General features: G+C 45.4%; 1 protein-coding gene across 3 annotated transcripts in view; it reads left to right on the top strand.

Moving 5' to 3' along the window:
* The window catches only part of hivep2a (HIVEP zinc finger 2a), a 95,712-nt gene that overhangs the window by 7,025 nt on the left and 74,788 nt on the right, over positions 1-13,899 (top strand). For 2 of the 3 annotated variants that reach the window (XM_046373019.1, XM_046373018.1), the window contains exon 2: positions 10,658-10,716. The gene's annotated coding sequence lies outside the window, so the exon portion shown is untranslated. Of the gene's footprint in view, positions 1-3,073; positions 3,531-10,657; positions 10,717-13,899 lie in introns of those variants that run through there. The other variant, XM_046373016.1, reaches the window with a different exon arrangement.

The raw sequence follows: 13,899 nt of genomic DNA, 5'->3' as shown, positions 1-13,899 counted from the left end.
ACGCATGCACGGACACACACACACACACATAACTCTAAGCAGGCCTCAGGGCTAAGACTTTCCCTGAGAGTCACTGAGCACTCTATCTATCTATCTATCTATCTATCTATCTATCTATCTATCTATCTATCTATCTATCTATCTGTCTGTCTCATATAATAACAATGTATCTAATGAAATCTGCAAAATCTTTCAGCATGTTCAAAAGTTCAATTAATAGAAACAGTAACAAACATTAGATAGATAAATAAATACTTCATTGATCCTGAGGGAAATTCAAGATTGGCGTTGGCGATTGATCTCCTGGTGTCAAACCACTGAATTTCCTGTTATTGTTCTGATCTGTGGCTTTTTCAGTCCAGTTGCAGAAGCTAACAGGCCAGTCAGAAGTTTGTGGACAGGATTAGGAATGAAGTATCAACTCAGTGATGTGTTAGGACAGATGGAAATGGTGAAACTGCTCAGCCTTCCTGTCCATTTGTCCCAGTGGACGCTTGCAGTATTGCAACAAATCTTCTGTAGCCCTACAAGCAGTTTCTCCATGGAGCTCCAGTTTGAAAGAGTAAACCTTTATATTTGCAACACATTTCTAGAGCCCAGAAATGAGACTTCATCATCCCAGTGTGAAATATATGTGCCCAGCAGGAAACATTGCTGCACTGGGAGGCAAACCAGGAAGCAGAAAAACATGCTGGATGAGTCCAATATCCACTTCTTCACAGGACAAATTCAGATATTTACTCTTATGAATGATTAAAGTTTCTTGACAACGTGCCTGCTGAGCCAGCTGTTCATCCTAACCCAGTGGTGTGTGCAGCTCTGACTGCTGGGACAGCACTGACAGGCTGCAGTGTTTAAGAGCTGGAATCCTAGAGAAACCGGCAGATTAACCAGCTTCAGAACTGTTAGCAGAAGGTGGGATTCACACCCTGCAGACACACACCACTCCTTGAACTCCTTGGAATGAACATGAAGGAATCGAGAAGAAATAACTACCTGCTTGATGTGGCTCTGTTAGCTCGGGTGATGAGGTTGGAAACTTGCCCAGGATGTTTAGCTGCATTTTGCTCCCAATTCTTTTGATGCTTTTTAACTCCTTTTTTAAAATACAGCTGTACAGATAGACAAGAAATACAAGAAGAGGGAGTGGAATTACATGCAAAAATGGGCCAAACCAGAAACAACTTGGTCATTTGGTGTCCATCTTAACCACATGGACACCCCATCGTTGTTCTGCCTCCAATCACAGTGACCACCCAAGTAAAGGACGAATGCCACATATAAAACCTGAGGTATCAGTGGAAACTCAGCGATGGATCTTTTCCTCCTTCTCATTTGCTCTCATCTCAGATAACTCATGGTGCTAAGAATGGCCAGAGACATTTATCAGACCATTATGTGTCATTATCTGTTCCCAGGTACGACGAGAGCTATTCGGAGAACCCGACATCTGAGGGCTCTGCCAAAGTCTGCCTGGTTTATTGTGTGTTATGGTTTTATGAGAGCCTGCACACTGCATTTCAGATTTCAGGTCTTTGGCTGACGCTCCAGTCCGTCAGAATAATCAAACCTGTGAAGCTTCACGTACAGGATGCTTTGTCTCGAGTCATTTATCAAACCTGCCACCTGTTGCTAAAAGGCGCTTACAAAAGCTAATGTAGTTTATTAGCACAAAGGGGCAGCTGCATCTGAACCTGCCCAAAGGAGGAAAAAAGGGGCCTTATCAAGCCTGATTTAATTTATTAGCAGGAGGGCAGCCTAAATGAGCTTCTCTGTATGCCCAAATGTGTTTTACAGATGAAAGGACTGAGAGCTGCTGCGGGTTTGTTGTCTGAATGCTGAGGATTCATCTTAAATCCTGAAAAATGGTGAACAAGATGGCATCTTATTCTACATACACTACTGGCTTCAGAAAGATGCAACCACTGCCTGTTTGGATAAATAAATAAATTCCACGGAGACATATTTAATTTGCTTTGATGCCACTTAAGTCTGCACATAAAGTGTACGGCAGACACTGTTAGCTTAGCTTACCACATACCATCTTCTGTGTCACACCAGAAGTGTAAAGTGCATATATGAGGGTTTTTTAAAAGTGGATAAACCTGCTAACAATAGGCAAATGGCTCATTTCACAGACGACTTTGTGGGAATCGATACCCATTGTTCCCCTGTAGTGTGTGCGCAAAGGATTCACTATTTGTGGCAAACTTGTCTACACTTTGATGTGTGCAGTTCGTCCTCCAAACAGACTCCAGAAAGCAGTTTAAACCGAAGCACTATGCTTTTGTTTTTTGCTTGTCCAGAGTGAAAGCAGCATTAGCAACCAGCAGCCGGGATCAGTTTCACCAGAGGACATGCAGGAAGTCACAGGTTTTGTGCATAAAAATTGAAAATTCCTAACTTAATCCTTTAAATCAGAGCAACACAGAGAAAACACGGGGAGAAGATGAGAGGAAGAGGAGTCAGTGGAGGCTCAGCAGCAGCTTTGTCTGCACGAGTTTTCCCCTTCAAAGCAGTCTGGCAGTCAAACAGTGTGATGAAATCTTGAAAAGTCCAAATGAATTTTATCATGAAGATAAATCGTTTGGGGGGGGGGTTAAAAGATTAATCATTTTGTATCTGATGATGGTGCTGAAGACTGTTAGCTTTAGAATAGCAGTAGCCCACTCGTATTAGAAGCGACATTTGTGTTAGTAATATTTATTTATGAGTATAAATATATTTAAGAAGCTTATATATATGATCATGTTGTGCTGCATACCATGCGTGTGTGTGCATTTGCAGTCTGCAGAGACGGCAGACAGACAGACAGACAGACAGACAGGTCGCTCCAGAGGTGACCGGGGAATCCTGCTCTCTCTGCGCCGGCAGACAGAGCCTCCTCCTCGGCCACTGCTCCTCCTCCCCTCCCCTCCCTCTGCCCTGGTTGCGCGCTGGGGGATCCGACGACGTCACACGAGCGCACACACAAACACACAGAGACACACATACAGAGACACACACATATATTCACACATACAGGCAGACACGCACATACACACGCCCTCCCGCTCTCTCTCTCTCTCTCTGTCTCTCTCTCACTCTCTCTCTCTCTCTCCTCTATGCTGCTATTCTGGGAAGTGGCGTTTGGAATAACCCCCGTGTGCGTATGAGTGTGTGTGTGCGTGTGTGTATGTGTCTCCTGATTTCACCCTCAGACACGCACACATACACACTCACAACACAGTCAGACGCACACATTTACTGTCTTTCTGACTGCAGTAGTGGAGCTCCGACAGCAGAGATCCGGTCGGAAAGGATTCCTTCCATTTGTACGCGTAACTTTTCCTCCGTCGGCCGCCTCGCCGCGACGTTTTCACCGCTCCAACCTCGACTGTTGTGGATTTCTAACAACCGTCTCTTGGCTGTTTCTAACGGGCAAACAGCGAGGTGTCAAGTCCGCCCGGAATCGGATCTCCTGTCACCGGGGTTGCTTGTTGTCATTTTCGCACGGAGACGGAGACGCGCAGCTGGAGCGCAGACAGAAGGTAAGCGCGGGGAGGAAAAACCGGACACATTCTCTCACATATCACAGTGACAGCGGGGTTTTCTGCGCCATGACGGACGTAAAGGGCTGTTTTCACGGCACTTGATCTTTTGTTTAGCTTATAAGGGCAAGGCTATGCAGGGGGAATACCCCGGGCACGCATTGCATTGCATGCAGATTACCCGGGTTGCGTAATATCCTGAGGAATTTGCAGTAGCCTGCACGGCCGGGCTGGCTGCAAGGCCGGGGGGAGAGAGAGGGGCAGAACGAGCGGGAGGGGGAGTGTTGGTGGATATGAAGCTGTGAAAGTGGAAGCTTGGATAGGTGTGATGGTGCGATTTTGCGTCTGGAAGGTCGATTTTCTGCATATATGCGCCGTGTGGCAACAAAGCAGCCCTGCCCGCACCTGGGCGGTTTGACTCATAGAAATTCAGCTGCAGAGCCCTTTAATGTTCCTCCAGTAAATGTCTGGTGCTTGTGGAGCGTTCAGAAGTGGGCTTAAGCTGTGACCTTAGCGCACTCCCTGTGGTATTTCCTTGTTGCCGCTGTACAGTGTGATCAGGGTGTCGCGGACTTGTCGCTACAGCGTGAGCGGCTGTCGAGTCACATTTCTCCAAAGGATTCAAACTGTGTCAGAGGCAGGAGTTCGTTTCCCCAAAAACAAGAAAAAGGGGAGCGACTTTATCTCATATGCTCATCGTTTGTTTCCTCTGTTCGTGCGTGTGTATCAGAGAGAGAGAGAGACGGTGAGAGAGAAATGGTGGGTGGTGCGCTGGCTGGTTCCGGGAATGTTCCATGACGTGTTGCCGTCTAGAGAGGGGCCTCGGCCGGGGAGACTCCGACGCACGGCCCGGCCCTGCTCTCTCTCTCGCTCCCTCTTTAACAAGCCTGCTGATACTCTTGTGCTGGAAAATATTTCAGTCCCTTTTTTCCCGCAGCGCTTCCAGAGAAGAGATTTACAGCCTCGTCGTATCAGCACGTCGTGTGTTATTGCGCGTCATAATCCTGTGATCCGCTCCTCCTGCCTGCGGGGAGGCCCTCCACCCGTCCACACTGAGGTCAGAGGTCAAAGGTCAGGGTCAAACACCACAGTGTGCTGCAGGACACTGCAGCGGGACAGCAGTCGGACGGGTCTGAGCTGCTTTTAGCAGCTGAGGGACAAACAACAGCGTTTCTCTGATGTTTAACGTGTCACAGGAAGCACAATTAAAAGGCACATTAACAGTCAGGACTAATACAGATCAGGCATCGGCATGCACAGAGCCATGCAGTAAATACTTCAAATCAAAAGGTGTTCAGGCTTATTTTCAAACTGTGTTGTCACTTTGTCTTTGTTGGCAGGGAAAGCAGCTAATTTTAAACCCAGATTGACACTGTAAAGATGCTATTTTTAGAAACAACCCAAAGCCTTGTGTGCTGCAGAGCAATTAAGGAAAATGGAAGCCGAATGTCGATGGAAACCACAGGACTGAGGAGAAATTGATGAATGCTTTGTTGCTGTTTACCGGAGCAGCGAAAGAAGAGCAGTCAGAGAAACACGTCCTGAATGTGTCTGTGGCGTTCGTGGGGCTCTGAGTCTGTAGAGATGCTTACAGTGAGTGTGTGCACGGGGAAAGACCGACCTACGTACCATCTGTCCCACTGCCACCTCAGATGGCCATCGGAGTGTAGGCTCCTGCGTAGGAGCGAGCGTGCACACACACACACACTAGTTACCAGGGTGCACAGGCACACAGAGAACATGCATGAGGTGTGAGTTGCTTTTCAGCACTAAACATTCAATTAATTTATTGCTTAGGCCCTGTGGGAACTCAGTGTGTGTGTGTGTGTGAGAGAGAGGTTAGTAGTACACATACATACTGCAACTGGACAGCAGAATCCAGTAGGGCGAAACAATTACTCAGGTTATTTGAGCACAGATCGAGCAGTCCTGGATTCTGCGCCATGACGGCGACCACAGCTGCACCGCGCAGGCCTCACGTTGTGCTGCAGGTTGATTCTTGTGAGAGGAACGCAAACGTTCACGGATGAGAAAAGGAGGAGAGGGAAAAGAGGAAGAGCTTAAAGCACCGTAAAGACGTGACAGACTCAGACGTGTTCACACAGAGGTGCTCCTGTACTGCTGCGACCGAGACCCGACATCACGCCGCCTTTGCTGTTCTACGCTGAACCAAACGGCGTCGGCCAAATGCCGCCTCAGTTCTGCGCTCGTGCATTTTATACAGAGTGAAAAAGAGCTCAAACAGGCCGTGCAGTCAGAAGTTTCCGACCTTGAGACTCGAAACATAAAATTGCTTCTTTATCAGACTTTTCTCTAATTTTTGTTCTTTACTTGTTGAACGTGACAGTTTTATCTCAGAGCATCTGAGACCTGAAGAAGAGTCGCTTTTCAGCTGAGCTGCTGCTTAATGTTTAGGTTGGGATCCACTAAGCGACAGGATGATAGTTGTAAATGGCGCAGAGGGAAGTGGCAGCGTCGTCGTTTCGGTAAGCGTCGTAACATCCTCATCTCACATTACGTGACGTTCACTAAAACCTTAACTCAGGAAGCACCTGCTGACTTTTCAGGTGCTTTCAGTCGTGTCTGACAGCCTTCCTCTGTGGAAGGTGTGCTGGTTTGTTGTATCAGTTGTCAGGCGTGAACGGGCGGTCGTGTCTCCGTTTGAAGGTGGTGTCGATCGTGAAAGGCCTCCTCCGTTTGCAGCATCACAACACATCTGCTCTTGATTAATCAGATTCACGTTTGTCCAGATTCACGTGGACTTGATGTCCACTTCCTGCAGCAGTCTGTTTTGATTTTTATTAGGATTCATTTTGAGAGCTAACTCTGTCTTTATCTGCGCACTCACTTTTAAATTTGTTTGACTCTCCGTGTGTGTTGCTCCTTTCAGCTGTCTGCTTCTCCTCCTGTCTGTCTGTCCATCTGTCTGTCTGTCTGTCCTGCTGCAGGCTGAGAATCAGTTAGCTTGATGCAGATGTGATAACTTTGCTTGGTTGAAGAATTTGGCTGCCAGCACACACACGCACACACACACACACACACATACACACACACACACACACACACACGCACTGCTGGTGAACATCCTGAGGTGGAGTGTTTGTAAAACCTGTAACATCAACACCATCGTCTGCTCATCGACTGTTCAGAGAAACATCTTCATCCAAGCGTTTACTTGTGACTATGATCAAATTAAATTTATAAGCAAAATTTATTTGTTTGCTTTCTCTCTCCGTATCATTTTAACTTGAAGACATTAGGATGTTTTTATTGTTAGTCAAACAAAAGTCATTTAAAGACACAGTTCTCATCCACTAGCTTGATATCTTTGATGTTTTATCAACTAAATCAATTATAAATGAAAGAACAAAAAAAGCAGTAGTTTTAAGGTGATTTTGTCAAAAGTGAAGTACGTCAGGTGTGTGTTTGAGCTATCGGGTATACTTTTACCCTTTAAACTGCTGGTTTGGTGATTTGAATAACAGATCTGGCAAAGCAAACGTTGTTCCATTTTGTTCTGTGGGATTCTGTGGCTCGACTCATCTGTTGTTGTAACACATCAGACACCTGAAAGTGGATTATGACTAACAAATCGCACCTGCTGCACAGAAACACCGAAGTGATCGGACTTCCTCCAGAGAGCGACGAGCTTTAACAGAGGATTTGACGCTAGCAACAAACTGATCCACCTTTTATCTCACATGTGACACTTTTGACTGCAGCTGCACCGTTTCACCTGAGTGTGTGTGTGTGTGATCACCTGAGAGCTGTGGAGGAACCTGAGAGCACTCCGGTGACCGAGGTCCTGACAGCATCGGCTGAATTATTAAGACACACACACACACACACACACACATACACTTACACTGACTGGCTTATCCTGATAAATTCTTCTGTGGTTGAATATACAGCATGCACCAACAGTAGGAGAGGGAGGGAGAAGAGGGAGGGAGGAAGATGAGGAAAGGGACGAGGTGACAAGTGGAAAAGAGAGAGGAGGAAGGAAGCAAAGAGAAGAGAGCAGAAGGAAGACGAAAAGGGGATGAAAGAGATGAGGAAAGAAACGAGGAGATGGAGAGGAGAGAAAACAAACAGTGAGGAAGAAATGAGACGAGGAAAGGAAAGCAGAGGAGGAGGAGAGGTGAGCAGAGAAAAAGGGAGGAGGCAACAAGTGGAGAAGAGAGGACATGAGAGAGGAGAGACAACAAGAGGGTAGGAAATAAGAGGAGAGGAGAGGAGAGGAGAGGAGAGGAGAGGAGAGGAGAAGAGAAGAGAAGAGAGGAGAGGAGAGGAGAGGAGAGGAGAGGAGAGATCTCCATGCTGCACCAGACGGAGGAGTGTGTCTGTTCTGTCAGCTGTTGACACAATTTTCACTTGAGGGACTTTGCGTGTGTGTGTGTGTGTGTGTGTGTGTGTGTATGCGTGTATGTGTGTGTGTGTGTGTGTGTGTGTGTTCCTCAGCTGTGCAGAAGGAAACTCCCTCTCTTGCCCCCCACAACAGCCAGATGAGGTTATATGTGTATATACATATAGTCTCTCAGCCAATCGGTGATCACCTTACTGCCGAGTCACACATCTGTAGCTGCACACTGCACACCAGCCAAAAGTATGAAACTCTGCGTGTGTGCGTGTTTTTGGCCATTTAAATGGACGGGCAGATGATGGAGGAACAGGGACACCTTTACCCAAACTGGCCTACTTTCTCAACAGCTTGTAATTAGTCTCACTTCATGCATTTATGCATCAGACCGTGGAACTAAATCAGTGTTTTGTAATCAGAAAGTCCCAGCTGACACAACCAACATTCGGTTCTCCTTTCGCTGAACGTCTCCTGTATGAATGGACCGTACAGCACATGTGGTGGAACTCATTTTACTTTACAGTTCACCTCTTCCCTGCAGTGCTGTTTATCCATCCAGAACGTTTTGCCGTGAGTCACACAGTTCTGGACATGTTGGCTATCCAGACGTCTGCCTTCTCTCAGCTTTAATGAACCTAGATTCAATACATTTGAATAAACTCACTCGAAAACTCAAACAAACTCACTTCACATGAATATTTCCATTTTATGTAAATTTGTACTTCTGCTCCACTGCATCTCAGAGGCAAATATTGACCATTTCGCTCCAGCAGCTGTAGTTACTTCTCAGATTGTAAGTTTTCTCTTCCTGTTCGGCGAAGACCATCTATCTGCAGACGACGTTGAATGTTTGTGATAAACGGAGGGATTAAAGGATGAATTCTCCTCATTCTTCAGCTAAATAGATTCTTTAAGAAGCCTCTCTCACAGTGCTGACAAACAGCAGCACTGCAAACATGCGATGGGAAAACTTGACCTGTGAAGCAGCAGCAGCAGGAGGAGGAGGAACCTTCTCGTTTGCATGCACAGATAAGGAGTTTTTCTTATGAATTACTGTACAACTGCTGACATGACATCACATTCCCAGTAGCGTCAGCGCCGTGTCATTAAAGAAACGCTTCAGTCACCGCTAATGTGCAGCGACTTTTAACAGTCATCTGGGGAACATGATGCACACTTTGGCGCCCACAGAAATGAAAGCAGGATGAGGATACGTTACCACGGCTTCAAATTGCTGAAGTGTGAAACTCACTTTCTCTCAGTGGGAAAATCTCACTTTCGTGCCTACAGTCACTCACGCCTCGTGTCTACGTACGTGTAAAGCCCTGAGCTTGGCCGTTTTTTACGGGGGGGTGTCCAGTGGCATGTTGGGAAATGTAGTAAATCTAAGTGACGCACGTGAAGCAGGTTTCAAAATAAAACGGGGGCTTTTTCCCTCCTTAGTCCCAATATGGCTTTATTTTTGGCATTTGAATTCAAATAAATAGGTAAATATCAATATTTATCTTGGATCTTTTCAGAAACTTTGAATTATAAAAATACCAGCTGCGTGACAAAACCTCCAAAATGGATTATTTTAAGGGACTCTGACATATTGGCGATATCTTTTGCGATTTTGTCTTCACTTTTTGTATTTGTAAGACCGTTTTCTGAGCTGTCCCTGGAGTATTTTCACCGTAAATCAGTAGAAAGAGCAACAATAAATCTTGAAGAAGTATGTCTGTTGGACCACCTAACGTTCCTGTTTCTGCTGCCCAGCAGGCACACACTGCTGTACGTTCAGGCTAAGTCATTTGCATATCCATACAAAAGATAAGAACACTTCACAAAATATCAGCGGTTGAAAAGAAATCCAATCTCAGCGGGTGAGATGGAACATAGACCCTAACAGGTTAAAAAAAAAAACACAGATGTGACAAAAAAAGAGTAAAAGAAAATGAAGATGACAGACGGATGACACGAGTGATCTGAAGCTCCAAGACTTCAGCGTCGTGTGTTTTTATTTGCTTATTGTTGGATTTACTGAAGGGTTTGAAATGTCAGTGTCAAACGCTCAGAATCCGCCAAGAAGACAACAGAGACTTTGGAGTGTTTTTGGAAATTTTAGATTAAAAACCACCGGATCAGCTGTGTCACTTCTTTTGTCGGGGAAATTTCACAAAAAACTCAGCGCTGTTTTTTATTTTCCTGACATACATTTAAACACGGCATCCATGTTAACATGCTGCGAGAGTCTCACAACCGTTTGGCCCTTAAAGGTTTGAAGAATATGTTCACAATCTATGCTTTTATTTTTAACAACATGGCCAGAAGTATGTGGACACACTCTCTGTGTGATAGTTGATGTTGAACCTTTGAGAATCAGGGATTTGCTCCCATTTAGAGCATCAATGTGGTCCCACGCTGATGTGGACCGATGAGGTCACAGTGGCCATTCCGGTTCATCCGGAAGGTGTCAGGGAAACCATTTCTTCATGGAGCTCGTCTGTGCATGAGGGGACTGTTGAAAATGTTGAAACGGGAAAAGGTTGTTTTTCTGCTAAACTAAGCTAAGCTAACTGTCAAAAAGATGAATAGAAACCATGATCAAAGTATGATATACTGCTTTAAATGTACACTGGTGCTGTGCTGCATTTTGCGATACGCCAGAACTCAGCATGACTCCAGTCCCAGAGGAAGCCATGTTGTGTCCTCATGTGTCCAGTGTAGAGTGTGATGGGTTCACACAAAAGCCACATGTCTTTATCTGTCTCTCTTCCTCTTCCAGGGGCTGTCACCAGATTGTGGACTTGCTAAACTGGACCAGAGGCCACACAGATACACCAGGTGGGATCCACAATGCCGTTGACTTGCTTGTGTGTGGTGGTTATGGTTTGCTGTCAAACACAAGCAGTTATAACACAGACAGACAGAGCTGACAGCTGATACACAAAACGTGAGTTGTTGAGGATGACACTTGTAGATGCACATTTGTGAAAAAGATTCAGGAGCAAAGAAAAGGGTTAATAATGGCAAGTTGATATTATTTTTGCCGATGTTTTAGAAAATCCAATAGTAGAAGTAAAACATTTAAACTGTGAGTGAAATTTGGTCGAATTTCTATTTATTTATTGAAATATATGTAGGTAATGTGAAAGCAGACAAAAACAAGCTGATGATAAGAAACTCCTGTCCGGAGAAAATGGTGGACAAAGACTGTCTTTGTAATAATAACCATCAATATGAGTTAAAATGGCTGATCCTTTTGTCATGAGAGGCAGAGAGGCTCGCGCAGAGGAACAGACGCTAACACAAGAAGAGAGAGTTGAGCTGTATTCATTTAACCAGAATTACCGTCGATGTTTTCTCCTGGCTGGTTGCCGGGGCAACCGTCCAGCTTCGGTAACAGAGGTGCGACCTCGGCTGGGAGTGCAAATGGGAAAAAAAGAGCTCACTTTCATGGTCCTGTTGCCTGCCGTCATGTAAAGCTTCTGTGCTGCCAACATTTTGACTCCACTCCAAGAAGAAAAGACAGAAACTTACAAACAAATCCCCCAGTTTCTTGTCACGCCATGATTGCATTAACAAAAACAAAAGCTCCTCGTTTTAATGACACAAGTTGACTTCATGAGGAGAAATGCTTGATTTTGCATCTTGTAATCTCTCTCTGTGTCATGAAGAAATGCAGGAGAATTCGACGATGATCAGTTTGAAATTAGACGCTACAGTTAAACGAGAGATTCAGCTGAAATGTTGCTTCCTGCCTCTGGTGGTTCGGTTTCTTCGTTCTGTCAGAAAATATTGAAATAAATGAGCTGTTAAATGTTGACACTGGTGAACAGCTATGGTCTCTAATGCAGATTAACTTCTCCAGGCAGCAGGAAGTCCAGCAATAGAATCAGCTTCAGTTTCTATTTAAATCATGCTGAGGCTCATGCACACCTTCACTTTCTGGTAGGCAGGTGCGTAGGAGGAGGAAATATCTGCTCGCAAGCGAAGAGAGACGTCCTGCACATTGTCCTCTCACTTGCAGTGAGCTTTACTGGAGATCTTTTTATTACATTACGATTGGGACGTCGCTAATTAAGTCTCTTGCCAATAATCAGCAATAGGAAAGCCTCGCCATCCTCACACGGTAATCATCAGGTATGAAGCAGGTCACAAAGGACACGAGTTGCATTTTGATTCACATTGTCATGATGATATCAGAGCTGGTGGCAGGACGAAGGGCTGGGTGGAGGGGGGGTGGTACAGACTGAGAGAAGGTGACACACAAGTGAGCACACATTCAGGGTGTAATGGCTGCCATGTTGAAGGTATTCTAAAGAAGACTGGGAGTGATGTTGCATGCTAAAGAGTCAAGTCAGGCCTTTTTGCTTTCTTTGCTTCTTAGACGTGTGATACCTACGAAAACGGATAATACAAGAAACAGCACATTGTGTGTCTGTGTATTTGTGTGTGTGTGAGTGTGTCAGCGGGTGTCACTTCCTCTTCCCGTGTAACAGACGGCTTTGTATTGAGTATGAGATGAACTAAGTCATCTGACGCACTCTGTCTCCCTGTCTGTCTCTCTGTCTGTCTTGCTCTCACATCATTTTCTTTTCCATGTGTGTTATCACCCACGTCTGTGTGTGTGTGTGTCAGACAGGGCACAGAAATAGATCATGTAAAGCATAGATTGCTATCTGCACCTCAAAGCACACACGAGTAAGGGTTTTGTAGTTGGTACAGTGTCATCTCTGTGAAACACACACAGTCACACAACAGACAACATGCACAGGATGTGCGTCACTGCTGCTGCACTGCTGCTGCACACTGTGCACATGCTGTAAAATGCAGAGACCGTGTGTGTGTGTGTGTGTGTGTCTGTGCGAGTCTGTGGCCTGTGACAACCCTGTGGTTAAGCTCTGGTTAAGTTTAGGCACAAAACAAATTAAAGCTTAAACTGATATACAGAGTATAGACAGAAGTACTGGGACAAAGTTAAGACTTGAGGTGGTTCCCCCTTTGCTGCTCTAACAGCTTCTTTCTGTGGGAATTTGTGCCCATTCATGCAGTAGAGCATTTGTGAGGTCACACACTGATGTTGGACCAAAAGGCCTGGCTCACAATCTCCGTTCCAGTTCATCCCAAAGGTGTTGGATGGGGTTGAGGTCAGGGCTCTGTGTGGGCCAGTCAAGTTCTTCCACACCAAACTCATCCAACCATGTCTTTATGGAGCTTTGCTTTGTGCACTGGGGCACAGTCATGCTGGAATAGAAAAGGGCCTTCAACAAACTGTTGCCACAAAGTTGGAAGCATAGCATTGTCCAAAATGTCTTGGTGTGCTGAAGCATTAAGATTTCCCTTCACTGGAAGTCAGGGGCTGAGCCCAAAACGGGCCCATAAAGAGGAGTGTCTGGATACTTTTTTCCATATGAATCTGCATTCTTGTCATGCCCCTTACAAAAATTTCTCACAAGTCCAAACCCTGAAAAACAGCCTCATACCACACCTCAAAAAAATAATAAAGATGTTTGACCCAGTACTTTTGTCCATATGGTGTAAATAAAGTCTTGAGCAGCTTCTCTGCCCCGTGTCACAGATTCCTCTCTACTGGAGGGGTGGGCATCATCTCCTTGCTGACATGATGACTGTGATGGCCATGAAACTTCAGGTTTTCAGCTTCTTAAGCAGCCAAAACAAGACAAAACACCCAGATGAGAACAAGACGGAGACAGAGAACAAGATCCTGACACTACATCACAGTAAAATAGCTCAAAATACCAGGGAATGAAGTGAAATAACAAAAAGGAAGAGAGAGGTGGAGACTGAGAGATGGAGAATCAAATGGATGCGGGCGTCATGGTAATCAGTTGTTATGTACACTGAAAATGAAAAAAACACAAGTGGACAGGAAGCACGCATGCACACACACACACACACGCACACACACACACACACGCACACAGTGGTAGCGTGTGTTCAAATAAAGAAAGTAGAAAAAAGGCAGGAGGTGAACAGGGAGAGCAAGTGTATGTTCTGTTGCCA

The sequence above is a fragment of the Scatophagus argus genome, chromosome 19 (assembly GCF_020382885.2).
Source record: "Scatophagus argus isolate fScaArg1 chromosome 19, fScaArg1.pri, whole genome shotgun sequence".
Classification (NCBI taxonomy): domain Eukaryota; kingdom Metazoa; phylum Chordata; class Actinopteri; family Scatophagidae; genus Scatophagus; species Scatophagus argus.
The sequence above is the reverse complement of the archived record's forward strand: the minus strand, read 5'-3'. Positions and strand labels throughout refer to the sequence as shown.